General features: G+C 36.9%; 1 protein-coding gene and 1 long non-coding RNA gene across 14 annotated transcripts in view; one reads left to right on the forward strand and one right to left on the reverse strand.

Annotated features, from left to right (window-relative positions):
* Slc8a1 (solute carrier family 8 member A1) overlaps window positions 1–27391 on the reverse strand; it is a 358556-nt gene that overhangs the window by 88838 nt on the left and 242327 nt on the right. The gene's annotated exons all lie outside the window — the stretch shown is intronic.
* Window positions 1–27391, forward strand: part of LOC141414798 (uncharacterized) — a 43315-nt gene that overhangs the window by 6024 nt on the left and 9900 nt on the right. The window contains exons 2-3 of one of the 2 annotated variants that reach the window (XR_012439666.1): window positions 4184–4244; window positions 6736–6823. This is a non-coding gene — a long non-coding RNA (uncharacterized lncRNA). The remainder of the gene's footprint in view (window positions 1–4183; window positions 4245–6735; window positions 6824–27391) is intronic. The other variant, XR_012439665.1, reaches the window with a different exon arrangement.

Consider the following 27391-nt stretch of genomic DNA (forward strand, 5'->3'; position numbering starts at 1 on the left):
GAAATTAATTTATGGTTCTAACTCTTAAGTGCATCATGTGTACTATTTTTCCCATTTAATATCTAGAATGGAAAATATTCCAAATTGAAGACCAGAAACTTAACTTATAGACTTATTCTTTTGTGGTGAATTTGAGGTTATATATTATTCTGAACCAGAGATACTTGAGCTAGGTATTTTATTTGGGGGAGATTTGAGAATAAGTTTGATCCAAGTGATCCACTTTAGCAAAATTACCTTAAGAAGCAAGATTGAAAGTGCAATCTTGTTTCCATTTTCTTTGAGTAACTGCAGGGCATTTTACTGAGCTTTGGCTCTGGAAATCCAAATTTAGAGGTTCTTGGAGATTCTGGCTTAAGTCATGCCAACATGAGTCATGTCAATCAAGGGAAAGTGTCAAACAACCTTAGCATGGACAAGTTTGGTCATACAAAGTACTGGATATTTTATATCTGAGTGTGTATGGGTATCTCCCTAGGTCCTTATCTGCTGTACTATCTTTAACGGATGTATTTGTAGATATTTGATCAGCACCAAGGAAATGAATCCAGTGTCTACTCAGTGTAGTCAAGAGAACAAAAAGCTCTAAAATTCTCTTTGGGATTTGTGATCAGTTTGTGATGCCATTTCCTTCACCTCACATATCCTGCTTCCATGTTTTTGCTTATTCAAAGCCAACTTCATCCTTTAAGATACAGCTATAAGGTCCCCTCCCTCACAAAGCAGCTGTGATTCATCATTCAGAATTCTTTCTTTCTTTTCTGACTATAACATCACACCTTTTCTGTAAATCCTCCTGGCATTATCACTTTCTGACTTGCATGGTTTTTATATACCTACCTGATTTCCAATACCTGAACTATAAACATCTTTGAGAATATGACCTTGTCTGCTTCAAATGATCATTTCTGAAGAGGAGGAAAAAGAGTCAAGACATATTTACTGAATCAAAATATATGATAGTGACCATATATCTTGTTTTTCTCTCTTAAGTAATACTATTTCTTCTACTCTAAAAACCATTTGCAAAAATCACTAAGGCTGACAACATCACATTAGCAAGATGTAGGAATACAGTGGATCTAAACTGCAGAGCTACCCAAGCCGGCAGAAAAATACCTCATAGAGTGAATGGAGCCGTGGCTCTGGACAGCCAGGATATCACTTAGTTAAAAAGTCACTCTTTGTGAATTGCAATTACCCTGTAGTCTGAAAGCATGTGTTAATGACTAAGAAATTATCTCTAGGCTCAGATAGAGTATATTGCTGGCTTTCCCAGCAGAAACCGATGCCAACCAGAAGGACATCTACATAAGCAGTTTTTGTCATGCTTTCAAAAGTGCCTCTGTGATAAGCCACAAGAAATACCTTGTTAAGGAACTCATGACTCTATAGCCATGCTATACTTATAGCCCACCATGACAGCAACATGGTGTTGTTGCTTTTAAGCCAACTGCTCACAGTCAATAAAACAAAGGGATAAACTTTAGGCAGCCTTCCTCAGATTCCCTTTAGTGTGTTTACTTGCAACTCCTTCCAAATGTCACTTATTAGAAGCTCTACGTCCCAATTCTGGAAGTAATAAACCTAGAGGCAGCTTTCATCAACAAATGGAAAGATGCTCAAAGTATATCTAGAGGTAAACAAACTAAAGGGCATAGGAGATCAGGGCAGTTTACAGCTAGAGCTTCATTTTGTGTATTTAGAAGTCAAGCATTCTCCACCCTCATAACATTATGCTATTATTGGTATTTTCTATTTACTGGGTATTGCCAGCAAAGCCTAAAGAGAAAATGTTCCACATCCATAAACTATTCTCAAATCATTAGACTGAAAAAAAGCTGCTCTGTAGTATACTTCCTGTTAAAGCTTTCATTAGTTACCCAAGAGAACTGTAAGAATAGCTCAGAGGAATCTTAGCCAAAAGTATATAATTACAACATATGGAGAAAACCAATAGAATAATAAGTGGGAAAAAATTAACTGGTAAGTGCTGCTAAGGAGTGGGTCCTTTAGTCTAAATGCCTACATTCTAACATAGTAAGGGTTGAAAAACCATTTTACAAACCAAATTTAAGTAAGGAAAAAAATAAAAATCTGTGTGTTCCTTAAGTGACATTTGAACCACACACGCATGCTTTTAAAAGCCATTTTTTTGTAGTTACTATTCGGGTAGCATTCTTAAATATCTGTTCAGAAAACATCTTAAATTTGGGATGTATTGTCCTATTTTGTAAGATTGGTTTAGACTGCAACGTATTTTATAAGAATTGTGCAATTATTCCAGGTGCAATGTTTATAGAAGATTAAAAGGTCAGGAAATGCCTATAAGCTGTAAAGATATTTTAAATGTATCATTTCCCCCTTAAAGGATTTTAAGAAAATCAACTACAGGTTTTCAGATTATTACTATTTTTTTTCAGCTCAATCAGAAGTAACCACAATAACAGCTATGCACCTTATTTTCAACAGAAGTGACTACACATTTTTGCCCTTAGCTGAAGGGAAAACAACCATATGGACCCTGTTTTTAGCCAGCGCTCCATTAGCTAATTAAATTTACAAAACCCAACCAGTGAGAGACCATGGATTAGCCCTATTTTAATGATTCCATGTCTTTGGCAGAGTTAATGTTTTGTTTCAAAGCAGACTAGAGAAGCTTAGCTCATTTTGAATATGTTAGACTGAGTAGTTCAACAGAAATACAATATAAACCACATACATAACTTTGTTAAAAATAAAAAAAAGATAATTACAGTGCTTCAGTTATGCTGTGTACAACAAATCATGGGTTTAGTGATCATATTTTTCTACCTAGAAATAGGGAAATATGATCTGACAGTGGAATTATTTGTGATTATAAAATTTGGTGATACAAATTTCCCATCAAGATATGGAAATGAAATATATTTAATGAAAACATTTGATTAGGAGAAACAGGGTTACAGAAAATCAGGTTGTTTTCAGACAACTCGCAAAGCAGAATGAATAAAAAAGGTTCCAGTTCACAACTATAATGGGATCACCAAATGGATAAGGATTATGAAAAGTCAAAGAATAAGGTAGGTTGTGTCCTTGCTTAATTTCTGGAATGCTAGTGTGAATAAGCCTGTGTCATTACAAATATCAGAATTGTGAACAGTTGTTGAATTTTAGTATGCAAATCAGTTGTTTTCCTCAACATCTACATTTAGAATCAAAAGATGTCACTGTATTCTTTTAGAACATATATTGTAATCTGTCCTGATTGTAATTATTTGATCAAGCCATTGTCAGAAAGTCTTACTAACTCAAATGGTGATTGCATTATTCACTTCTTACTCATTCCTTGATTTCAGTGCTTATTAAATTCAAGTTTTCAGAAAGCTAAAAAGAAAGATTACCTTAAGCATTTTTCTTTTGACTTTAGGGATTGTTTCCTATCTATTTATGTGAATTTCAAATTCAAAATGAGAATATACTAATATTGTATTTTATCATAATGATAAATTCATAATAATAAATCTAGGATCCAGAAATTCAAGGAAGGCCCCAAAGCTTTAATAAAAATTAAAAGTAAGACTCAATCATGACTCAAATATTTCCTTTTATTATCTTAAAAATGCAATCATCAAAAGTAAGAGCATTGCAACCAGTAGAATAAGTATTAATGCTTAGAACAACATGTCAGAGACAAAAATGGAACCATTAGTTGCCTTGGAGTGAAAAGACTATTCATTCTTAGGTATCTGGCCTGGTAACTGAGACTCTTGGGAATATGCCAGGGTACTGAGAGCTGTATCCAAGCACCTGAAACAAGAGCTTTGCTAAGACAGCAGGAAGAAGATACTTGCTCAGTGGAGTTTTCACTTAACTTGTAGCTCTTTGCATTCTGGCTCAAGGTTTTATCTTCTGCATGGACTAGTTTCATTTTTCAAAAGGTTCCCAAAAGGTCATCCAAGATTGGTCTTTTGAGTACAGGGACATGATTTTTAAACAGGATCCAACCAAATCACATCTGTGAGGGGACAATTTAGGAAGGTACTACTACATGTGGTATGTATGCTGGATTCCATAATTTAAGAGAGGCAGAAGGTTCATTTCAAAAGGGCTCCAGCTGTAAAATGGACATTGGAGAAGGGGTAAATCAAAATAAAAATTACTATCGTGCTTCACCAACAATTTATATTATTAACCATCTCAGGTTCGATAAAGAACTCCTGCAGATCTGGGACCCTCATTAAGAGACTGGTTTCAGCAAAATGGTAGGTGAAAAAGATCCCAAGGGACTAATCTTTCTTATTTCATGGGGGTGATATAAAATCTTGAGCAATAAGATTCTATTTAGAAAGAAATCAAAATAATTTTTACTGAAAGAGTAAAGTATGAAGTGAGATGTAAGTAAAACATGAAAAACACAAAAAGTGATGCATGAATAATGTATGGAACATCATTTCCAGTTAATACTTAATGCCATGATTTTATGCTTAAAAAATTTCAGGAACAAAATGGGAAACAGAAACAAAGAGAATTTTCAATGATTCATAATATATTTTCTGGTAAACTGTACTTGTTTTTATAAATCTATAAAGATTTTCTGTACTTTAAATAAACAATGAAAAGATGAAGAAAAAGAAAAGCAAAAATCTCATTCTGTCCCAGACCGAGATAGAGAAGAGAAAATAAATCCTAAATAATCTAAGGGAAGAGGCGATAGTTTCTTATTCTGGTGTCTGTCTGGTACTTATTGACAACTGTTAAAGAGAAAGGATGCACTTATCTTGAAGGCAGCAGGAGCACCTCAAAGAAGGAAAGATGGACCACTAAAGAGTGTAGTTTTTGGCTCCTTTTTTCTTCTAGGAAACACTTCAATTTTTCAAATTCTTAGACAAAGTAGCTTGATCTCAGAGCTTCTCTTCATGCAATAGTACTATCTTTTACCATCAGCCACATAGTTGGACAGTCCCATTTGTTGGTCAATTAAATTTAGGACAACAAAGTGTGTTTGTTGGGCAAAAGGGCTAAGACTAAGTTAGGGTCAGAATCTACCTATAAGAATTCAGTAGATTAGCTATATCTGATTTGTGCAAATGATACTATCGTTAGCATAGATAAATACTGAATTTAAGTGCTATGGCAGAGCTCCAAGTCTTCAGTATCTATAGGTGATTATCAATTTGTTTTTTCCATACAGCCTCCCCTTCAGAAATGAGGGTACATTTTCCTGTCATATTTCCAGGCTTTAAATGCTAGTTCCCACTGATATCAGTATTAATAGATAATTTGCCAGAAAAACCACAAAGTTTTCAGGAATGTAACCCACCATTAAAGATGACTACTGAGAGTTGCACCCCCTTCTTCTCTACCTCTCCACTGTGGAGTGAAGTTTAAGTTCAAGTCACAAGTCCAAGTCTAGACTGAATATGTTTGACCAGTAGATGGAGTGATTCCAAGAAACTTGTACCTACTAATTAATGTTGTAGTTTTAGTATTCTTCAAAAAAGGGACAAAGTGATCACCAACAATTAAATACGGAGAGTTATGTGCAACCTCAGCTGGTGGATATAATGGATGACATGTGTGGATCTTGTCTACTATTTTTTTTTTTTTAAGAAAAGAGGCAGTAATTCATGAGTGAGTGAATAACTGAGCAGGGCCATTAGCAGAGGGTAAGCAGTAGGATGCAGAGGCAACTCGAGAGTCTTCGACATCCCTTCAATTCTTCACAACTTTGCTTTCCACCAGCCTGACATCTCGGAAACAATTTCAAGAGCAACTTTTTCTCCTGTGCCTTACATGTTTCTTGAAAATGATCATTTCACTTTTTTTTTTTTTTTTTTGGTAGGGGGATGGAAGGAGGGAATGGAGAAAGTCCACTTTGCAGCTGGTACTACAGAGAACTGAGTTGCATCAATTCTCTTAGGCCATTAAGTCTTTCTCTTGGCAGAAGTGAGGGGGATATTACACTGGGGATAATTTACCACATCTGCTTTGGGTGTCCCAAATTTGCAAGCTGTTGCTAATTTCCACAGACAGCAGGTCAGTAAACTCTACCTTTCTAACAGAAAAACCACTTTCTAATTAAATGGGTCATGGAAAATGAATAGCCACAGAAGATCATCTATATTAAAAAAATCCTCAGAAAACTTGTGTCCAGCATGATGGCTGTGTGGCTTGAGAAGGCTGATCTGATGGTTGTTTGGAATCTGTCATCTTTAGTTCTCTCTCTTTGTACATTTCATATGTAAATATGTATGCATATATACATATAGAGCATCACATGTTTAAGATCAAAACACATTGCTAGATACTGACAGAAGGAACTGCAGCTTCTTCAGCTATGAATCATGTGAAGTTTTCCTCCATATCCAGAGTCTGCCTTACCCAAAGCTTTCCTCACTCCCCAGATGCGTTCAAGAGGACTCCTTGATCATTCAAAGCCCATTGGAGCAGAACCAAACATAACCTCCAGATCAGAGAGCCACAATGGGCATTTGTTCTTAACCCTTAAAGTCTCCTTGAGGGCCCTCCTTGCACTTTCAAGGCCTGGTGTTCACAAGTTGCTTATTAGGTCATCTATTTATGTACTATCTTAACTAACAGAATGGCTCAGTATTTATTGGAGAGGGATATTTGGGGACTGAGAGTCCCACATGCAAAGTAGACATCTTTAATGGTAAAGTTGTGCTACTACTTTTGTGGTCCAGGATCACATCATCTGCTTTTCTGGCTATCTCAAGTTCTTGTTCATTACAGAATCTAGACCAGGACCACACAGTATGCCTCTCACTTCAGAGAAAGGAACCCTAATGGTGTGAAGTTTGATGGACAGAAGAGCTTCAAGGTCAGTTAAGAACTTATTGTTTCTCTTTCCTCTCCACTTGTGAAAGGCAAGCTGGTAACTATTCCAATCATATTCCATAGTTATCTTCAAAACCAATGAAGGTTCCCTTTTGACTGTAATGATCCTATGATAATTCTCTGCTCTGATACTAGATTAATGGGTTGACATGTAAGCTTCCCAGTGCATGTTGTTTCTTGACCTGGATCTGTCCTTGGCCTTTAATGAGGTTTCTCCTCTGTCCTGTGCAGTGTCTTAGATGCTCCTCCTTTCATTCAAGTTTTTCATGTTTAGGTAACCAGATGTCATCTTTTGGGAGTCTTGGTATTCCTTTGAGTTCAGAGAATTCTACTTTAGAGTGAATTGATACCCGATCTGTACCCTAGAATACTAGCAAGAGACAAATTACATAGAACAACAAGGTGAGGCTTTGCTAAAATTATCCCACTTGTCAGTCTGCAAAACCACTAGTTTGAAGTTTTTAATCACAACATTGATACTTATAATACTAATTTTGACCGGTTATATAACTTCACGGGTAAGCCCATCCAAATGTTACCTATGTGGCAATAGAGCTGAGATGAAAATGTAAAAAACCCTGTTAAGTAACTATCTGTTGACCTTAGATTTTTATCTAATAGTAAACATGTATATATTCTGAAATAAAATAACTTGTGATGAACAAATTGTGTAAAGGCATACCTTCTTATCCAGGCCTATAGGGCCAATATTAAGAGAAAGGGGACAATTAATTTATCTCGTGAGGGAGTGAAGAAACACAGTCTTCTGGAGGCTATGGAAGGTTATATTGCAATACTTCCAATTAACCTTGATATCTATTTAACTCTGGGGTAGTTATTAGTGAAAGTTTCAATTAAGAACCACTTTGGATCTAAGTTTCACATTATCAATATTTCTTTCCTCTGTTACCTCTTAGGATACCTGAGCTACTCAGTTTACATAAAAACATCCTATCATCTGTTACTAGCTCTGCTTTGCTTTGATAAACTCATTACAAATCGTGTGTAATTAGCACATTGTGAACAAGGGAATGGCAAATTAGTCACAGAATATTTGAATAAAAAATAAGCAGCTAAAATTGCAGTTTTTGAATGACAAATTCAGCATGAGCAGATAGGTTAAAATTATCAATAATACATTATGAACTATTGAATTTTATGTATTTTAAAGCAAAGAAAGAAAAAAACAGCAGGCATTCTATAGCCCTTAGCCTGTGTACTTTCCTGGTTATGGATGATTACATTTATCTAGAGACTATAATACTTTATAAAAGATGAAAACATTCTGGGAGGAAAAACTAATTAAATTCCTTGCTTACAGAGATTGGTAGTCCTATTTCTTCTATTTTAGATTTCAGTAGGACACCCCCATCTTTGATGAAAATGCTGACTGGTGTGTTCTGGGAATCTTGGCTCACCCCAAGGCTAATGAGGACATTACCCTGGCTGTGTGCCCAGCTCTTGTGGCAGGGAGTTACCCCTGAGTGCTTTTTTTAACTTACACTAAAGTTTTGACTTAGAAAGCAAGGTCTGCTAGCGCATCACAGGAAATTGGGATTTCCCTCTAGGACCACCAAAATCAAATCCTATTTCCACTTGCCACCTTATAGTCCTCTTTGATCTGATACAGTTTACATATACACAGAAAGTCTTTTTGAAAAAGTTAAGAAGGGAAGCTTACATGCAGCATTCTTCAAGTTTGGGGAATCTAATATGAGGGATTGGGTTGTGGAGATGAATCCTCAGAAGTGTGCATGTGTGTGTGTACACACATAAGAGTATACAGAGGAGGAACAGTAGAGAAAAGGAGAAGGGAAAGTGGAGAAGAACAGGTCTACTTTGGCCTTGTAGGTTTCCTGCATGGAATTGAAACTTAACAACTGGTTGAAGCTTATAAGCAGTAATTCTGTCCATCGCCTCACCCCTGCTGTCAGTCCATGGTAAAGCTTACTGTGGATTTCAAAATATTGTTAAGGTTTTCTTTAATTTCTCATCATACTGTTTGACGGAATTAGACATTTTCTCTCTAAATCAATGTTGGCAAATAATTCCAAAGAAGGATAAATAGAAATGAAGTCCAAATATACTCTATTGTCTCCTTCAGGGACATTTCTGGTACATAAAAATGTAACACTTTTGAAAAGGTTTGTAATCAAACACCTTGATCACAAAGTTATGTTTTCCCCTTCAGCCTTCTCTTCAGGTAAGTTGTTAGCCTGTCAATAAGCAAAAGCTTTCTAGAATCACTTCAATATATAGCCACTGTGCCTTAATTTTTTAGTTTTAGAAATTGTCAGAAAGGAGTCAGAGTATTTTAATTAGCATTATCAAGTTCAGGAGAGAGATGTGATTACCATTCAGTTTTTATTCATGAGATAGCTGAAAAATGTGATTTAGCTCCAGTAGACCCTCCCTACTGTAGGATAATTTTTTTAAGATCAATATATCTTTGTGTCAAAATTTGGTTAGGGCAGAGTTTGACTAAAATTTCACCAAGCAATGAGAACTTTTTTTGGTGTGAAATAGCTGGATCACTATTTCTTATGTTTCTTTTTTTTTTTCTCACCTCAGGAAAATGAAGCCAAAATTTTTTGGCTCCTCATGTTTCTTGGAACCTGTGAATTTGCAACTGACTAACAATGAGCCAGGGAAAGGGAAGAATTGCGGCTAAGACAAAATAGGCTTTGCTTTGAAGTAAAAGGAGAAATAGGAAGAGACAAAGGAAGAGGAGAAAGGCAAGGGAGGTGGGTGGAAACAATGGCAAGAAGAAAATAGAAAGAAAAGGGTAATAAGGGGAAGGAAGGTTAAAGAGAAGAAGGAAAACTTTAGCCACCAGAGCTTCCAGGGGAGTGCCAATTCTGACAGCTGAGACATCTCTGACTTGGCTCCTTCACCTCTGAGCAAGGGAAGAAGTACACTATTTTTAAAGGAGGTCATTACAAGTCATGCCTGGAAATCACCATTTGGGTGGTTATTGGGAAGGTCCTAGGCAGAGCACAGATCTCTGAGCTTTTTGTCTGCCACTTGCTGGCCAGTCAGTCAGCTGATCTAGAGACTGGTTTAATCTTGTTTTCCTGACAAAGCAGCCCTTCCATTAAGAAAAAGGTACTCAGCTATTAATTTCTGCTAACTCTTAATCTGGCCAATGAAATACAGCATGTGCAATCTTGTATCTATTTTAGGTCCTTGGATATGGGGGTGGTTAAAACTCTGCTTGGCTTAGAGCTCGCTGCATTCATGTCACTCTCTCCAGTTCTGTCTTCTTTGTTCATCCTTTTTCCTGACAGGCTGCCTGATGGATTCAAGAATAGTATAGGATTCTAACAGACTCAGTGTGGATGAAGAAGGGAAAGAGCTCTTTAAAGCTGACTTTCTTCTTTCTAGTTAATTTTTTTTCTTAAGAGAATATCTGAGTGTTTTTAAGCATTAGTCTATTTTTTTTTGTGGGGGGGTCTTGAACTCAGACTCTAGTACAGGGTTTGAACTTAAGGCATCATTCTTGCTAGAAGTCACTTTACCACTTGAGTGATGCCCCTAGAGATTATTTATTTATTTATCAAATAAAGCTGTAGAATTTATTGAGATAGAAAAATAGCAAAGAGTAGAGCTGTTTTTCTACTCTTTGCTGGAGCTGGGAGGGGTCCCATAAGAGGGTTGCTCTGCTTTAGTTATGCTTTGAATAGGTTCTCACATTGCATGGACTGAAATCCTTCCATTTACACTTCCCACATAGCTGGGCTGATAGGCATGCATCACTATGCCCAACTTTTACTGGTTGAGATGGGATCTTGCAGACTTACCTGGGCCAGCCTTGAATGGCAATTCTCCTGATCTCTGCCTTCTAAGTAGCTGGGATTACAGATGTAAGCCACCACACCCAGTCTCATCATTGTTATTTGAATTCTTTATTTTCCTGGGGGAAAATTTAAACTCTCTTGTATCCCACTATATGCTCTTTAGACTCTCTAGGTTTCAGAAATTATTAAGGGGAAAGAAAAGACCCATTTATAACCAGTCTCTGGTTCTTTATTGATCACTACATCACAATATCTAATGTACTAGATATTGATTCCAGGAAAGCAAGCAGCAAGCAATGCATTATATATACAAATGATCAAGTATTGACTCAATTCAATTAAGTATTCTTTATCACACTCACTGCCTTTTCCCTAGTCTGTTGAATTGTCACTATAGCAAAAGTAAGTGTATTCTAGTTGATAATAGGAGCTTTGGAGGAGGATGAGCAGAAGGTTTGCTCTGACCCTGCAATTAATCAGAGACAAATTAGGAATGAGTCTCCAAGAATCAGAGTGAGTCTTGCCCTGAAATGACACGGGTAGCTATCTAAGTGGTGTGTGGGGCATAGTGTAATATGTCCACCACGGCCATATTAAAGGACCTGGCATTTTCACTTTAATGTCATACATGATGTTATGTGATAGGGGAATGATTTGTGATTTGCCCAGTGAAATGAATTACTTTGGTTGAGCACTTAGCTGCTTACTCTTTTAACTGAGTAGCAAAGGCATAGGCTTGACATGAGTTGAGATCGTCTATTCAGGGCTGGCTGGAGTCTTGGGGAGGTTTGAAAGAACTGAGATTCTATTAAGGGAAAGCGTCAAGAAACAGAGACAGGGAGCCCTATAGTGAACCTTGTCTCTCTTACAAATTTGTTGCAGATTAGGTTTTCATGAGAGGACTTAATTAGTACTCTACTTGTAACTAGAAGTTACTCGTAGATACAATTCCATCATTTTATGAGAAAGGAAGTAGGATCTCAGGTAGACATCAAAGAAGGAAGTCACAGCTGGAGAATGAGAATGTTTTAGCATGTGTCTAAACTGTGGTTGTGACTTGAGGTTCACATACCTTGTCTAACCCAACAGTTACCAGTCACGTCCATGCTTCTCAGTCACGAATGGAAAAACAAAACAAAACAAAACATATAGCTGCCTACCTGTTCCAATTCACGGACACTACAGAGGCTGATTCCTTGGACTTTGACTTTGAGCTAGGCAAGCGTAGTTACTGCATAAGCGATTCTGTGTCATTGAGAACTATTTGTTTAATTCTCACATCTTTAGGAGTAGGAATATTATCCCATCTCTTTCAGAAGTGAGAGTAAAGTTCATGTGTGACTGACTTCAGGGGAATAGAACTTGGATCTATCATTTCTGGTTTCTTGGCTTTTCTACCTAATTAGCACAATAGCTTCCCTGGAGTGTTAATGTCTTCAGTCTTGAGAAGATAACTATGAGAGTGATTTTTCCAAGAGAAACCAAGGAATATACTTCTTGGCAGCAGAGTATACAGAAAAGAGAACAGGAATCTGCATTCCAGTGTCTTTAATTCTGATTAGTTGTGTGACTAATCAGAATGATAAACAAGATCTCAAAATATATTGAATATTAAATAAAAATATGGAAAGAACTTCATGCCAGGCACATAGTAAGTCTCAATAAGTATGGTGTTTTGCCATGTTTAGTAGGAAATAATAGTTGGCTCTGGCCAGACAGTGGCATTTGTCCCATTCTTCTCTTATTTCCATTTTTCTTTAAACAAAAAAAAGAATGAGGTGATCAGGCAAAAAGTACCAGAGGTGAGATAAAATCAGACTATATTGAATTATGCAGAATCTCTTTTACACCAAATAAAGGATAAATAATTGTGACACAAAGGGCTTGGGGTAGAAATCAGATTGGAATAGGGAACTCATCTTGAAGCTGCAATGGCTTTTCCCCATTAATCCCTTTAGTTTTTCTTACATAATATTTAGGTGGGGCTAATGAAGAGCAGGGTGGGTAAGTGAAAGCCCCTTCCAAAGTTGCCTCTGGGTGACACAACTACTGAAGTATCACACTTTACTTTGGAATAAACAGATTTCTCTGATGTAATTCTATGAGTTGCCAGACACAGACAAGTATGTTTATCACTTGAATGGTAAGCTTTAGTGCTAGAGCTGCTCTATTTACACTTCCCTCTGCAGACAATCCTAATGCTTTTACATAATTAGTGAGCTTCACTAGCTTAGCAAACAAGTCAATAAGATGATAAACAATACTCTCCCATGCAGGTTTATGGTGAATTCACAAGGCAGTTCATTCCAATTTATCCTGGTTAACGTACCAGTTTTAAATTCCATGAGTTGACAGTAGGTTTTCTTGCTTTCCCTCTAAAAGTCAGGCTTTGATATGATAGCTACTTCACAAGCACTGGGGAGCCTGCTGGGTGATGGGCAAGACAAGGGGTTGACAAGTAGGGTTGGTTCAAATCTTAGCTTTGCTAAGTTGCTTCAATGCTTCTGTAATTATGAAATTCTCCAAGACTTAAGAGAGGTTAGAGGTTTGAAGCACTGTATAACATGTGTATTGGTTGTAGTGAGAGCTTTTATTTCAAGGGTCAGCTTTGTGGTCCATAAGAAGTTGAAACAGGGGCTTGGGAAATCACAGACTACATGAGGAAGCCACATACCTGTTCAGGCGCAGAGGAGGCCTAGAAAGCCAAGGGACTTGAGGATGATCTGGTTTCTATACAAAGATCATGCCTGGGGATCCTTTTCCCTAGAGGAGTCAGTCACAGTCACTTAGGACTCTGGAAAGGGCCTGGCTTCTTCTACCTTACTGCCCTCTGCTCTGGGGGCAGAGGAGAACTAACAGTGTAGAGGTTAGGCTGACTTACATTTTGTGTCCTTCTGAGCATCCTTGACTAATGTATCGACACTTGAGTGTCCATAAGAGTAGCAAATACAGACATCATCCAACTGTTAATGAATGGCCTAAGAGATTACATGGTAGCTTTTAGTTTAATTTTGAAATTAGTTAATGGAAGTACTGCTAATGAGCACCTATTAATAGAAGACAAGTAGAGTAACACTGCTAATGTAATGGCCAGGAGGTATAATAAAATATGCAGACAAAACAAATCTAATATTATTTTATATCAAATAGCTCTCTTGGAATACATAGAGTTAGAAAATGACCATAATTAAGAAAAATCTTAACAGAAGGGACGTTGGTTGGTGGTCAACTTTTTGAGACCCTCTTGTGTTAGGAAAAACGCCGCTCTCAAAGAAAGCTCAGGAGAAAAGTCTCATGTCCATAGAGCAAAGTTTAATGGCTGGCCCAAACTGCCAGGCTGGCGGGGGAAGAGATGGCGCAGCCCCGAGTCTGGGCGAGCAGTGGCTTTTACAGAAGGGGGAGGGTAAGGAAGTTAATACAGGTGCTGTAGTCTCTGGTAGGGGTGGGGCTGTCTTAAAGTGCGGGAATTTGTTTAAGGGCGGGACTGCCATTTTGGCCGATTCACAAAATGGCGACATTATTGTTCTATCATCTTCTCCATGGGATCTTTCTTGATTATTCTGACTGGGTGTCAACTGAAGCAGGATAGATAGAGGAGGAGACAGGGAAATGATATTTTAATAAATATTAAAAGGACCAGACTCAGACATTGGAAGGAGGAAGTAAAAACTGAAAAGCCATGGCAGCTAGCCCCTCCCACCTCCTTTTAGAATCTAAGATAAAAGAATGTGCAGACATAAAGGGGCTGTCTGCATCTACCTTTCTCTTTGAGTTGTTAAAATGTGACAAGATTCCTTGAGTAGGCAGAGGAACAGAAAGAATGAAAGGTATGTCTGGCAAAGGAAGCCCTAAAACTCTCCTATTGCCCTGTGTTTTGGGTGGACCTAGATAGTAGCTTGATGTTTGCGCATCTTGGCTGCCCCATACACTGTCTTAAGGACTGAGGTTGATAAATATGACCATATATATTCCTCCACTTCAGAAAGCATATGACCACAGATATGAGCCACCATTTTGAATCTTTGCTACCATTTCTTAATGGAGAATGGGAAATGTTTCTTCCTTTTTCCCCATCACTTCTCCTTACTCTATCCTGTTATGCTAAAATAAATCCTTGCTAAAATTTTCACCATGTGAGAATCTTCTTTTTGTGAGACACCTTGAAATGCTTTTTACATGGGGATCTCAAGTACCTGTGATTTTTCATGGAAATTCAGAAACTGTAGGAACCCTACAGGGTGTTCTGTTTCTATTTTGTTAATGCACCATTCATATCATATGTAAATTACCACCTAATTTCTCAACTTGATAAGGTTCTTTGGAATGAGGGATTGTATCTTTTATGTTGGATTCTCTCTAATTAGCACTAGGCTCTGCATAATGCCAGGGCAGTGTTATTTATTGTGACCAACAACTAATTGGTGCTAATTTGCGCCTGTGTCCTAGGAAACATGGACAACATTGAGCTGCTCCCTGCCTTCAAAGGACTTTGTATCTAGAAATGGTTATTTTATACATTTTACAAATATAGAACGCAAATATTGTTGGTGAGTAAATACCCTCCAATAAGAAATGCAAATATTCTAGTTATATTCTAGAATATTCATGTAGTGGGCTTAATATTACTGTCTTTTTTCCTAATATAGTCATTTTTTAAGTTAAAAAAACCCATTTGCCTCGATTATTGCCCTTCAAATGAAAGTATTGACTAACCCATTATCTGATATAAAATACATAGCTATGAAAGTCTGATACTCTTCATATCTCAGTGCAAAAGTTACCTAGGCTTTGGCATTGTGTACTTTTTTCTTTCCTGCAGTGAGACAGATATTAGCTTGAACCATGCCTATGCCCATTAAATAGGACAAAGGTGTACATGAGAATTCATGTATTTAAAGCATCATAGATGGATTTAGTTTTAGCTTGTTGGAACACATATGATGATGTGGAAATGCTGTGTGCACATTGGCATGACACTGGAATTAAAGCCAACTGGAGGCAGCTGCAGCTGCTGATGGAACATAGCTGGGGAATTCAGCAGTAGAAGCAAACGGCTGCAGCCAAACCCTGCAGTGCCCAAAGCTCTGCTATGGGACCTGGCACAGGCAGGAGTGGATTGGCATTGCTGAACTTCATTTAATGAAAAAAATCTCTAAGTCTCCATTGTGGGCCAACTCCATTATTGCCATGTTCTAGTCATCATTAAAGGTTTGGGTGGCTGGTAGCTTTTTTCACCTACAGATACCTGCTGCTATCTATGTTGAATGCAGAAATGATGATGATTGAGCCTAACAGTTTTAAACCAGCCTGTTCTGATCCACAAATAGTCAAGTTGCTAGACATCCACAGACACAGGTTGTGTGTGTGTGTGTGTGTGTATGTGTGGTGGGGGAGAGTTATGGAATAAAACTATACCTATGGTTGAAGACATTATTTGCAGGGTGTTTTGATTGTATGGAAGATGCTTACTCTTTAGTTCTCCTAGTAATGTATTTTGCTAAGTTACTTTCTTTATTATCTATAAAGAAGAGAAATTATGTGAGTCAACTCCCTGTATAGCTATCCTTATCTCAACTAACAAAACCCCTTGTTCCTTCCTATTATTGCTTATATTGTCTCTTCAACAAAATTAGAAATAAGGGCAAAATAGTTTCTGTTGGGTATTGAGGGGATTGGGGGGAGAGGGAGGGAGCGGGGTGGGTGGTAAGGGAGGAGGTGGGGGGAGGGGGGAGAAATGATCCGAACATTGTATGCACATATGAATAAAAAAAATTAAATTATGTAAACTACAATTAAACAAGTTACATTAAACACCAAGGTAATAAAAAAAAAGAAGAGAAATTTATCATTCTTTGCATGTACTCAAGCCATCATTTATTCTAAGGCTACTATATGCCAAGCATTATGGTTAATTTTATAACAGTTACAGGCAGAACTAAAATATTCACATGCTAATAAATTGCATTTATTTTACACATAATATAATAAAGACTACCATAAAGTTGAACACATTTCTACCTTTTGACTATGTACCTAAAAGAAATTTATCTAACTGATGATCACAGATAAAATGAATTGGTTCCTGTGAAATTAACAAGACTAAAACTTGAGTAGAAAAGGAGCCAGCTATAGACAGCCAATAGCCTATGACCCAAATAAGTTTCAATAATACTTTTTTCATAATTATAATTATAAAGATAGAAAATTTCAATGCCAATGTTCAATAGAAATATATTTTCCTATAAAGTAAGGGTATCTGCCATCATGAAAAGAAATCATACAGCTCAGGAACTAATTAAACAAGGAAAATACTTCCAAAAAAAAATCTATTGCTAAGAGAATCCTCTTCTGTTCCAAGTCTAACTGAACTTGTCCTTGCATTAGTATCTCTTTTGTATTATCTAGGAAGCTGCAAAACTTCAGTTCTTTGTCAATCAATAGTTGATATTATTTATAAGACCCTCCAATGAAAAACTGTCCAAATAGATACTTACAGCTCTTTTCCCACAGCGTGGCATCAGTGTTGTTAATTTGTTTCATCTTTATATCCTTTCATGGGCAGGATTATTGTGATCCCCTGAGCATAACCTGATAACTAAACTTTTCTAAAAATGCTCCTGGAAATAGCCAGCATCATTCATAGTATGTGCCACACACTTTTATCTTTTCTCCCTTTGTATTTTCTGTTTAGTTCTTTAGAGAGAAACTATCCATACAATGTATATTAGGAGAAAAGTTTTCAGGTTGAAACTATAAATAGTGTACAGCCAAGAGAGTCTATTATTGATAATGATAACACTAGTACCATGTCTAGTGGTACTAAGCTCATGTCTTATTTGATGGAATATTATCTTTGATGTTATTATTGATCTGTGAAGGATCTTAGTGACCAACTAAACAGAACCCTTAATGATTCAGATTTGAAATGCAGGTCCAGAAAGATGAATTAAATTTAATCTAAGTCCCAGAGTTGGCATTGGAGCTGGGTCTCCAATTCATCTCTGAATTCCTACTTTTGAGTTTTTTTTTTTCTCTTGGATTCCAGAGTGAAAAGCAAGGCATCCAACATGAGTTTCTCCAAAAACAGCTTGTGTTAGGTTTGCTTGTCTGTCCCTACTCTTCTACATACAAATATTTGGCTCTAAACAACTGATCAGTACAATTGCCTTCTTGCTATTATAACTTTGTGTTTATTCTACTCCTAGAGTGCTCTGATACTCATTACTTCAGTCAAATTCCATCAGTGCTATTTATAGGCAGTCCAGAAGATGGATGGCTTTTGTCCCAACAGCCATACACTTCATCTCAGATCAAGTGAGAAACACTACTTAGATCTATAGGTAAAATAAAATAAATACTTGCCCTCACCCTTTCCACAATCTTAGTTCAACATATGAGACAGTTATGACTTTCCAAATCAACCTTTATGACTTTCTGCATTAGCTTTTCCTTGATTACTACAAAGGATGTTCATGAGAGGCAGAAGCATGTTATAGAATGTTCAAAGGATGGAAATTGTTATCATGTTATTATTCAGGTTTTTGTTAAAACTATAATTGATTATTGTTTAGAATTAATGATCATATATAGATATGTATATAAAATTTAGTGCAAAATGTTGTATGCAAATCAAGTCTACTCAACATCATATTTACTTATAGCCCACAAGAAATAACTGCAGATTGAAGTGATGACTTTGTTCACTCTATATTTGAAAGAATCCTTCTATCATTTTTGAAAGCTTGTATCAAAAAAATGGGAGGAGGGTTTTTCTACATGCAGGTATCTAATCTATGTGGAAAGCAAAAATGGTAGGTGTATTGGAAGAAGTTTAAAATAAATCTATTTGTTTGATGCACAAATAATCAAGTGCCCAGACTTTTTCATTAAACCAAGAAGGAGAGTAGAAATCAAGATTGACCTTTAATGATCTTCATCCTCTCAAGTCATGCCAATTCCCTGACCTGGGCCCCATACTTGCTAAAATCTTCCTATCCTGCTCTTAAGACACAAGATAGAAATTTACACTAGTTCTAGATGATAAATGCCACTCCACAAGAGAGGTGCTGGTTTTGGGTACAATTTATTTTCTGAACCACTAAAGGGACCACAGCGACTATAGAACCAAAATGGACTGAAATTTTGAATAATGTGGAAACTATTGTTTGAGGATGCACCTTTCGTACATCTGTAGAGCATTATGGCTCCTCAGGATTTCAATTATTCCTATAAATGACACTTTGGAGGTTGGCATGCCCATTTTTTTTTTCAAAATGGCTACATCAGTTCTCTATTTTCGTCCCCTTTTTTACCTTGAGTCAAACTACTTATTTTCCCCCAACAACTCACTTCAAATGGGTTCTTCCATTTATTGTGAATCTAGTATTCTTACTTTTATCTTAAAATTAATTCTTCTTAGCTCCTTTCACTGATCTTTTTTCCTAAGATTTGGACAACTGTAGCCTGTTAAATCTTTCACATAAGTCTCTCTTAGAAGACAGACAACTCAGGTTAAGTTGCTGTCTGGTGCATGTATTTCTCATCAAGAACTAACAGCATTTACCTCAATAGCACCCACCTCCACCACCACCTGTGAAAGCAACTTACTTTAGGAATCTGTTTTCTTTTTTCAGCAATCCTATTTGAATGCCAATTTAGCATAGGCTGGCAATGTTGAAGCCAATTCTGAGTGTTTCTGGGCTCTGACCTGGGATACCTACAATATAGGGATACACTGAACTATAATGGGGACCAGGGACAAATAGGAGTAAAAGTTTCCTGAAATGAAGAAGCTTATAATCAAATAGAATGTGACTTATATCACTAGACAAAGCAAGCCAGGAAGATTTTAGAGGGCAATGGGTCCAGTTCAAAGAATCAATCAATCAAGGCCTGGGAGAAGTGGCAGATTTTTAAGGTCAAAGTAGACAAAGGTCAGAATCTAGTTAGAGGCTCATGGAAACAGACACCCTGAAAAGAACTTGGGCATTTGTAAGAGGCTATTTTCTGTCTTATTTCTTTTCATCCCTAGTAGGTTTTGGGACCTGGGTTGTAGGCATAGAATGGAAGAGGTATGTAAGTAAGGGGGTCATCTTTTGGTTGGCAAGTTGATGTTCTGATTATATACAGATTAAATTATTATAAGAGATATATAACTGCATGCAATGTGGTTACTTTTTCTTTTAATCTCCAGCTTTTTTTCCCTTAAAGGATAGCAAGGTCTATACATTCTGAATTATGCCTTTTAGATGACATATATCTTCAGAAAAAAATTGTGGGTTAGAGGATAGGATAAAAATAGAAATTTAATTTGTATTCTCAAATTGAATGCCTTTTGTGGAATCAGTAGTAAAACCCTTGTTACTGCCCAATTTTGTTGTTTATTTCTTGCTACCAATAGCTCCAAGTTAGAGCTAATGTAATGGGTCTTCTAAATTCCCCAAACCTGCATAATCTATGAAGTTAGGTATAGATTTATTTCCATTATATAAAACAATTCATGTATTGTTCACAGATTTTCTTTTGTAAATAAGGGTCTTATGAAATTGTTTTTCTTCTGGAGGAAATGAATGTATATCATTATGTATAGAAGCCATTTTCTCCTAAACATTAACAATGTAGGTATTTCGATGTTATTTGCAAAGAAATTTACCTTTACAGAGATAATTGCACTAACCTTTTAAATGAGCATACGCATACACCAGAACTCACACCTGTCATTGTCGTCTTGGAAACAGTTCCAAAATTCTATTATTGAGGCAGTATAGTTCCCCAAATGAATTTTAATGAAATTGTAGGAGAAGAAAAAAGGAATGTTATGGAAGCTTCTAAATTATTTAGTGAAGTTTGCCAACTAGAATTGACTAAAACCACACAGTGGTAAGCTTCATCTGAAAAGGAGACAACAGTCAGCAAATGTCAAGCATGCTAAAAGGGACATAAAGTAGGTTTATTTGAAGATAAACAAAGTACCCAAGTCTTGGCTCTTTAATGTTTCTCTTTAGTATCATCTGTTTTCAATCACTATGCCTTTTGTTGGTTAAGCATATTTTAAGCATTAGCATTGTCAATGGTACTTAACAGGATCATTGAGTTATCTGAAGATTTTTCCTACTTTCTGTCATCTCTAGAGTTTATATTGATATTAGGTAAAGCAGATTTAGAACTACAATGTTTTCAGTGCTAAAAGACCTGAGGGACATCTTCCGACCATTACTTTACAGATTAGGAAACCAACGTCTAAAAAACGTAAGTGTCTTATACCAGGTACAAGTTTACCGTGTAAACCTGACAGGGCTGGACTGAAGGTGAGGATCTGGACCTCTTCCTTGCCCATAGTCACTGTTGACCTCATAAATATAGTCTTTCTTATTGCAGGTTAAAGCTGGTGCATTCCTTCATGGAGAGAGGAAAACAAGTTCTGAATTTGAAAATCTGGGCCTTTATTGCCCACTGTGTCTTTCCAGGAGCTAAATCTAATTTCTTAATGAAATAAAATTTGAGCATTCTTTTTAAAGTAGTGCATATCTCCTCACTAAATATGCTGATCACAGTGGATTACTCCTTCTCACCATGGAAACAGAACTAATATCTTAATACAATAAGAGAACGGAAACTTTTCTCCATTCAGAAATATTGCTTCACCTCTTCTGGACTCTGTAATCATGTGAATCATATGTCCCAAGGATTATCATGAAGCCAACTATGAAAGCAATGCTTCCCTTCCAGCCCAAAGTCTGGGAAACACATCTATGGAGCTTATCTTAAAGATGATGATAGATCGGGACTCCAGCATATAATTTTGAGCACACAGTTGTGACATCGTATTTGGGGAAACAAAGCCCTCACAGTCAGAAAATGAGTGGGAAGTGGGTATTCCTAGCTACAGAGGGTGCTTATTATGTAACTCTTGGTAAAGGCAGCTAATGGGGCAGGCTCAGTGCCGAGTCAGGTTTGTGGCAGAGTAGAGGACTCTGTGCTTGGTTCTTAGAGGCCCCTGAGATGCTGTGTCATACAGTGGTAATGGGTGGAAAATACTCTTTCTGTCAAGATGGTTTTGGCTTCTTCTCTGCTGAGCTTTTGGCACTTGAACTGGACCCAGTGTACCACCACCTCTGGGAAGTGACATTATTTGAATTGGTTAAGAGGAGTTTTTAAATTGAACTCCATTGTAGTGTTAGAGAAGGAAAACAGTCCTGCCATATCCAGCAAATCACAGAAATCATCTTTTTGTCATTCACATGTTTGCACATGAATGTGCATCATAAACACTTTTAAAAATAAATACGCAGCTATATAAGATGTACAAAGTTATACAAATTTTTGTTACTAGAATAATTCATTTCATATTTACTGAGCATGTACTCTATATCAAGCATGTTATTCTATTTTAAAATTTCCATAACACTCTTCACAGGTTTTAAAAATATAGCCTGAGTATACCCTGTGTGTCATAGACTGCCATAAATACATACTCCCCTTAGACTTATTCTTTGCCCTTCCAGACTTGAGGTATGAGTACTCTTCTTACCCTTCCAAATTTTGCAAAACACCTTCTATGGAGTAGGGAAGGAGGGGTGTGGAGGTGGTCCATTGAAAGTCCAATTCAGAGCCTGTGACAGACACCCATGCTGATGAATCCCACAGACTCTGACTAGTCACCTTTCATGTCCAATAAGTAGTAGGAGGTTTTCCACCATAAACATTTGTAAATATGTTCAAATCTACTGAGACAAGATAGAGATACTTTTTCTGATTACAAAAGTAAAAAGTAATATATCTATGTTGTTGAATATATTGGATAAAATATTTAAAATGGAAAATGCTAATTGTATACAATTCTACTCAACAGTTTTGTCTGCTCCCTATAGCTTGGCATTGACTTTGGGGCAAATCCCTAAGGAATGAATACAATGAGTCTATGATGTCTCAATTTGAGTGTAAATACTGTTTTATATAGTGATAATGCCTTACAACTTCTTTAAACAGTGGAAAAGATGTGCAGTGTGTGTGTGTGTGTCTGCCTGTCTGTCTGTGAAAAAAAGACAGAGTCTATGAATTTATTCATATGCCAAGAATATTTGAGAGAATGAGTCTATTAGAACTGTACTGCAAGCCATACTGAAAACATCAAAGATATTTAAGTAGGCCTGTTTAGTTCTTTGTAAATATGATTTTGGAATACAAACTAAAACATAAAGATAAATTTACATTTCATCCGCTATTTTCACATAAAGCTTGTTCCATCAATGGTGAAACTGCTTTGCATAATTTGTAACTTCATTATCACCCTTGAGCTCAACCTCCCTGTGCCATGCTGCTTATATTCATGTAGTTTTTCTCTGTGGCATGTATTCTGAGCAGAAAAGGGTAAAATTATAAATCTCCATCCACAAATAAGAACAGTAGTTGCACCCAGAAACTGCACTGCCCTTTGGGAAGCTCTACATAGGAAACCAAGTGGTATAGATGGTTAGAATGTCAAAAGAAAACAGCTGCCACTGGAACTTTCCTTTAGGCCCCTCTTTTAACATTTACTCATGGCATTGCTTTATCCATCCAGACAAGAGCAAATCAAGGACAAGAGACTTTAAGATAGTATGCCTGAAATTACCCAACAAAAGCAAGAATCTAAAGAGGTTATAACCTTAATTTTTAGGCCTGCATAAAAAGACAAAAAGACTAAATTTGTATCTTTGGGTAAAATTAGCCAAACTAGAAAGAGAAACTTTACATGCAAAGTATACTTTGTGTCATGTCCATTTTTATAAAAGCAAATATAATGGGGCGTTGTACTATGTTCCACAGTTATTGCTATGGTTTGAAAGTGCACTCCCCCTCCAAGGCTTATGTGTTAAGGCTTGGTTCCTAGTCCGTGGTGCTATTGGGGGGAGGGTGGAACCTTTAAGAGGTGGGACTTAGTGGAAAGATGTTAGGTCACTGGGGCCACTTGAAGGTGATATTGGAATCTCAGCCTTAACTTAATTTCTATGTAATGTAGTTGTGATGTTTTGGATATGAAGGAAACCCCTAACTTGTTCTGTAAGTCAAATCAGCACTTTTCAGAGTTATTTTCAATGAGAATAAAGTAGAAAAATTTCTCAAGTCTAAATTCAATAATTAAAAAGTAGTAATATCATGGATTTGCGATTGATTTTACCTATGTTTTAGATTAATAAATCCATTGAAATGGAGCCTGTAACACTGTAACCCATCTCTGGGAAAAAAAAGGTATACAATATTATATTCACACCATATATTTTTGGAAGGGCATCACATTTCTTCTTGTGATGAATTTGTGCATTTGAAAATACACTGACAGTGGAAAGGGTAACTGCTCTGTGGCACAGATATAATTGAATCTATTTTTCACCTGATAGTTAAAAATTGTTCAATAGAGGAATATTCAATTCCACATGAATGCTCCTTTTGACCAATCTAAGTGCTGAGTAAACAAACATCATTTCTAAAACCTCAAGGAGAACTCTGTTCTTTCTCTCTCTCTCTCTCTCTCTCTCTCTCTGTATAAATACACACACACACACACACACACACACATATGGTATACTGTGGTTTTGAACTCAGGGCTTTATGCTTGCTATGCGGTGCTCTATCATTTAAGTCACACCTCCAGTCCTTTTTTGGCTCTGGTTATTTTTGAAATAACATCCCACTTTTTACCCAGGCCAACCTGGACCATGATCCTTCTGTTTCATGCTTCCCGTCATAGCTGGGATGACAGGCAAGTGCCACTATACCCATCTTTTTTCCTTTGTGATTATGTCCCACAAACTTTTTGCCTGGGCTGGACTTGAACAGAAATCTTCCTGATTGCATCTTCCCAAGTAGCTAGGATTACAAGCATGAGCAACTTGGTGCCCAGCTTCAAGGAGAACTCATAACAAGAGCAAAGTAAGAGGGATGAGGGTAGAATGTGGACAGCTTGTAGGCAGATTGTGATATTCTAAGTAATTACCAAGGTTCATCTAGTGACGGGGAGGCAACTCTCCACCAGCAGCCCTTTTCTTTGATATGAAAAATGAACATTTGACCAATTTAATGGAAAATGTTGTGAAAACACAGTTGCAATCCTTGCATTCCAACTAGATTGCTTCCTCTCAGCTTTCCTGGGTAGAAATTTTGAAGCTTTCACTAGGGGTTAGAAAATAAGTGGACCAAGACTGCCCTGGGCTCTTGGATTTAGTGATGGAAGCTGTATTAAGAAGGAGTCAATGCAAAGGAAGAAAGCTACATGCTTCTAGAGCTTATTGAGCACCTGAAGTCTGAAAGTTTTGTTCTGAGAATTTCACATCTACCATCTCTTTACATTCCCCAACAACACAAGGCAATGACAGACTTCCCTGCCAACCTATGAAGCGTGAGTGTTCAATGGCGTTTCCTGTATAATCTCACCCTGAGGGAAGACATTACTCTGATTTTTCCACTCATGTTTTTCCCCTGGCAATTGCTCTGAGAGAATGTTGTTTTTGGAGTTCAGCAGGCAAGTGGTGTGAATGATATGGAAAACCAAAAGGAAAAAAAAAAAAAAAAAACAAACCTAGGTTTCTGACGCAAAGTGCTAGTTAATTTCAGTTTGTCTGTGAAATGGCTCAAGGCCTTTTCTATAGCAGTTTTCAGTTAGGCTTCATGTGTGTGAGGAGTATTGCCCCAGGCAGCCTCAGGAAAATCAGTGGAGGATTAGGTAGATTGCAGAGCAGTCACAGGAAGGTACTCCTGAAATCTAGAGGCTTTTTCCTCAAGACAAAGTTGTTAGAGTCCTCGCAAGAGCTGGTGGGTTGATTTAACAAAGGAAAGGATTGTCTGGGGGATAAAACTCAGTACATTCATTTTCTGGAAGATGCCTGCTACATATCTTTGTCAAATGATGAGGACCTAGTGAATCAAAGACAATCTGACAATTTACAGTGTTTAAAGGTAGCTTTCTGGCTCTTGAAAGATATATAAACGACTTTGTTAAAAATAGGCAACCAATTCAATCGAGTAATCTGAAATGGAACATGACATGCACCAAAAGTGACTGGCATGAAAGTAGTCAGAAGAATAATTCAATATAAACTGAGAAGAGTTCTCACTCCAATTGACTTTGTCTTATGGGCTGGGTCTCTTTCCCCAATATGATACCCAGCTCTTTCATTGGGGCAGTCTATGCTTGATCTGACTGATATTCTCTTTCTCCCAGAATATACTATGTACTTACATTATGTGTCTGTTAATTAACACATATGTTCAAGCAATTTTTTGTTTGTGATATAATTCAGAGTATAAGACCAAGGGTCCACTTGGGAAGAATAATGTCAAACCTAAAATGAATTGCAGATAGAGGGTAAAAACAATGGTTACCAAGGTTGGGCATAGGTGGTAGGAAGAAGATATAGGTTAAAGGATATTTAATATTATATATGTAGGATCAACCAGTCAAAAGATCCAATATACAGCATGAGGAATACAGTTAATGATGCTGTGATACAATCAGAATTTTTGCTAAATGGGATTAGAGCTTCTTCTGCCATGGTGGGGGGAAGGGTAACTTTGTGACATAATGGATATGTTAATTTGTTCTTCTATAGAGAACATCATGTTAAATATTCTAAATATATACAACAAAACTTATTTTAAAATAAAGTAGATTAGCGTAACTTTCTGAGGACAGAGTGCTTGGGAGGAAAATTTAGCAAGCATGGAATTTGATGAGGTAAAATTTTGATGTAGTCTGACTTTATGCTGTTTGTAAACTGTTTTGCTTTTGCCTTGAGAATAGTAATTAATGTATAAGACTCACTTGAACCACTTAATATAAGCAAAGAAACTAAAGTCAGGCATTTCTTTGTATTAATTTTCATTTGGTTTCATATTATGTATAAAGTCAATTCTTTTTAAAAAACAATCACTTGTTACTCTCTTGTGGTGTATATGGTGATAAACACAATGTTTTAAAATCTTGCCATCTATCTCCAGCTAGACGTCATGCCCAGTTTCTAGCTACAATTATAACTAAAATAACTATATTATGTGTCAGAGACCAGTTGAACACATTCTTTTATAGTTCTTAATTTTATTCCTCAAAACCCATTTTATAGATGAGGAACTTGACATTAACCTATGTCAAGGAATTGCCAAGATTATACAGTTAGTAAGTAGCTGAATGGTGACTTTATAGGTTTTTCTCAGCAACCTGGTTTTAATTATTATGCCATTTGACTTGCCTTGGGCTAATTTATAAAATAGTCATGCAACTAATCTCTCTTCTTTTAAAAGTGTGAACAACTTTTAATTGCTCTTTCCTTGCTCAGGCAATATCTTAATTTTTAAATTGTACACATAAAAGTTCAAAAGAAAAAACAAGTTGCACTGCGTAGTTATGGTTGGTTGCACACACACTGCAAGTGCACAATACTGATCCATCCAGATTTTACATTACAAATACATTCTCAACAGGGAAAATGACATGTACGGATTGTGGCCCTGGCTCCCCTGCACTAATGCCTGCTCTTATTAGGTTTGCCCTGAGCTCATGAAACTTTGGGCCATTGTGAAATAGGGCAACTAAAGGTCTCTTCTTGGGTTTTACTTGGAATGGCTCAAGGTAAATGTTCCCTAAAATAGGCTTTGTTCACAGTAGTTTGTAATTGAGTTTCATTCAGCAGAACCTCAGATCATAGCAGCTCAGCCAGACATGCTGGGCTGGTTAGTCCACTCAGGAGTCAATGCCTGCACATATCCACCTTGAAGTTTTG

The sequence above is a fragment of the Castor canadensis genome, chromosome 12 (assembly GCF_047511655.1).
Source record: "Castor canadensis chromosome 12, mCasCan1.hap1v2, whole genome shotgun sequence".
In the NCBI taxonomy this organism is placed as follows: domain Eukaryota; kingdom Metazoa; phylum Chordata; class Mammalia; order Rodentia; family Castoridae; genus Castor; species Castor canadensis.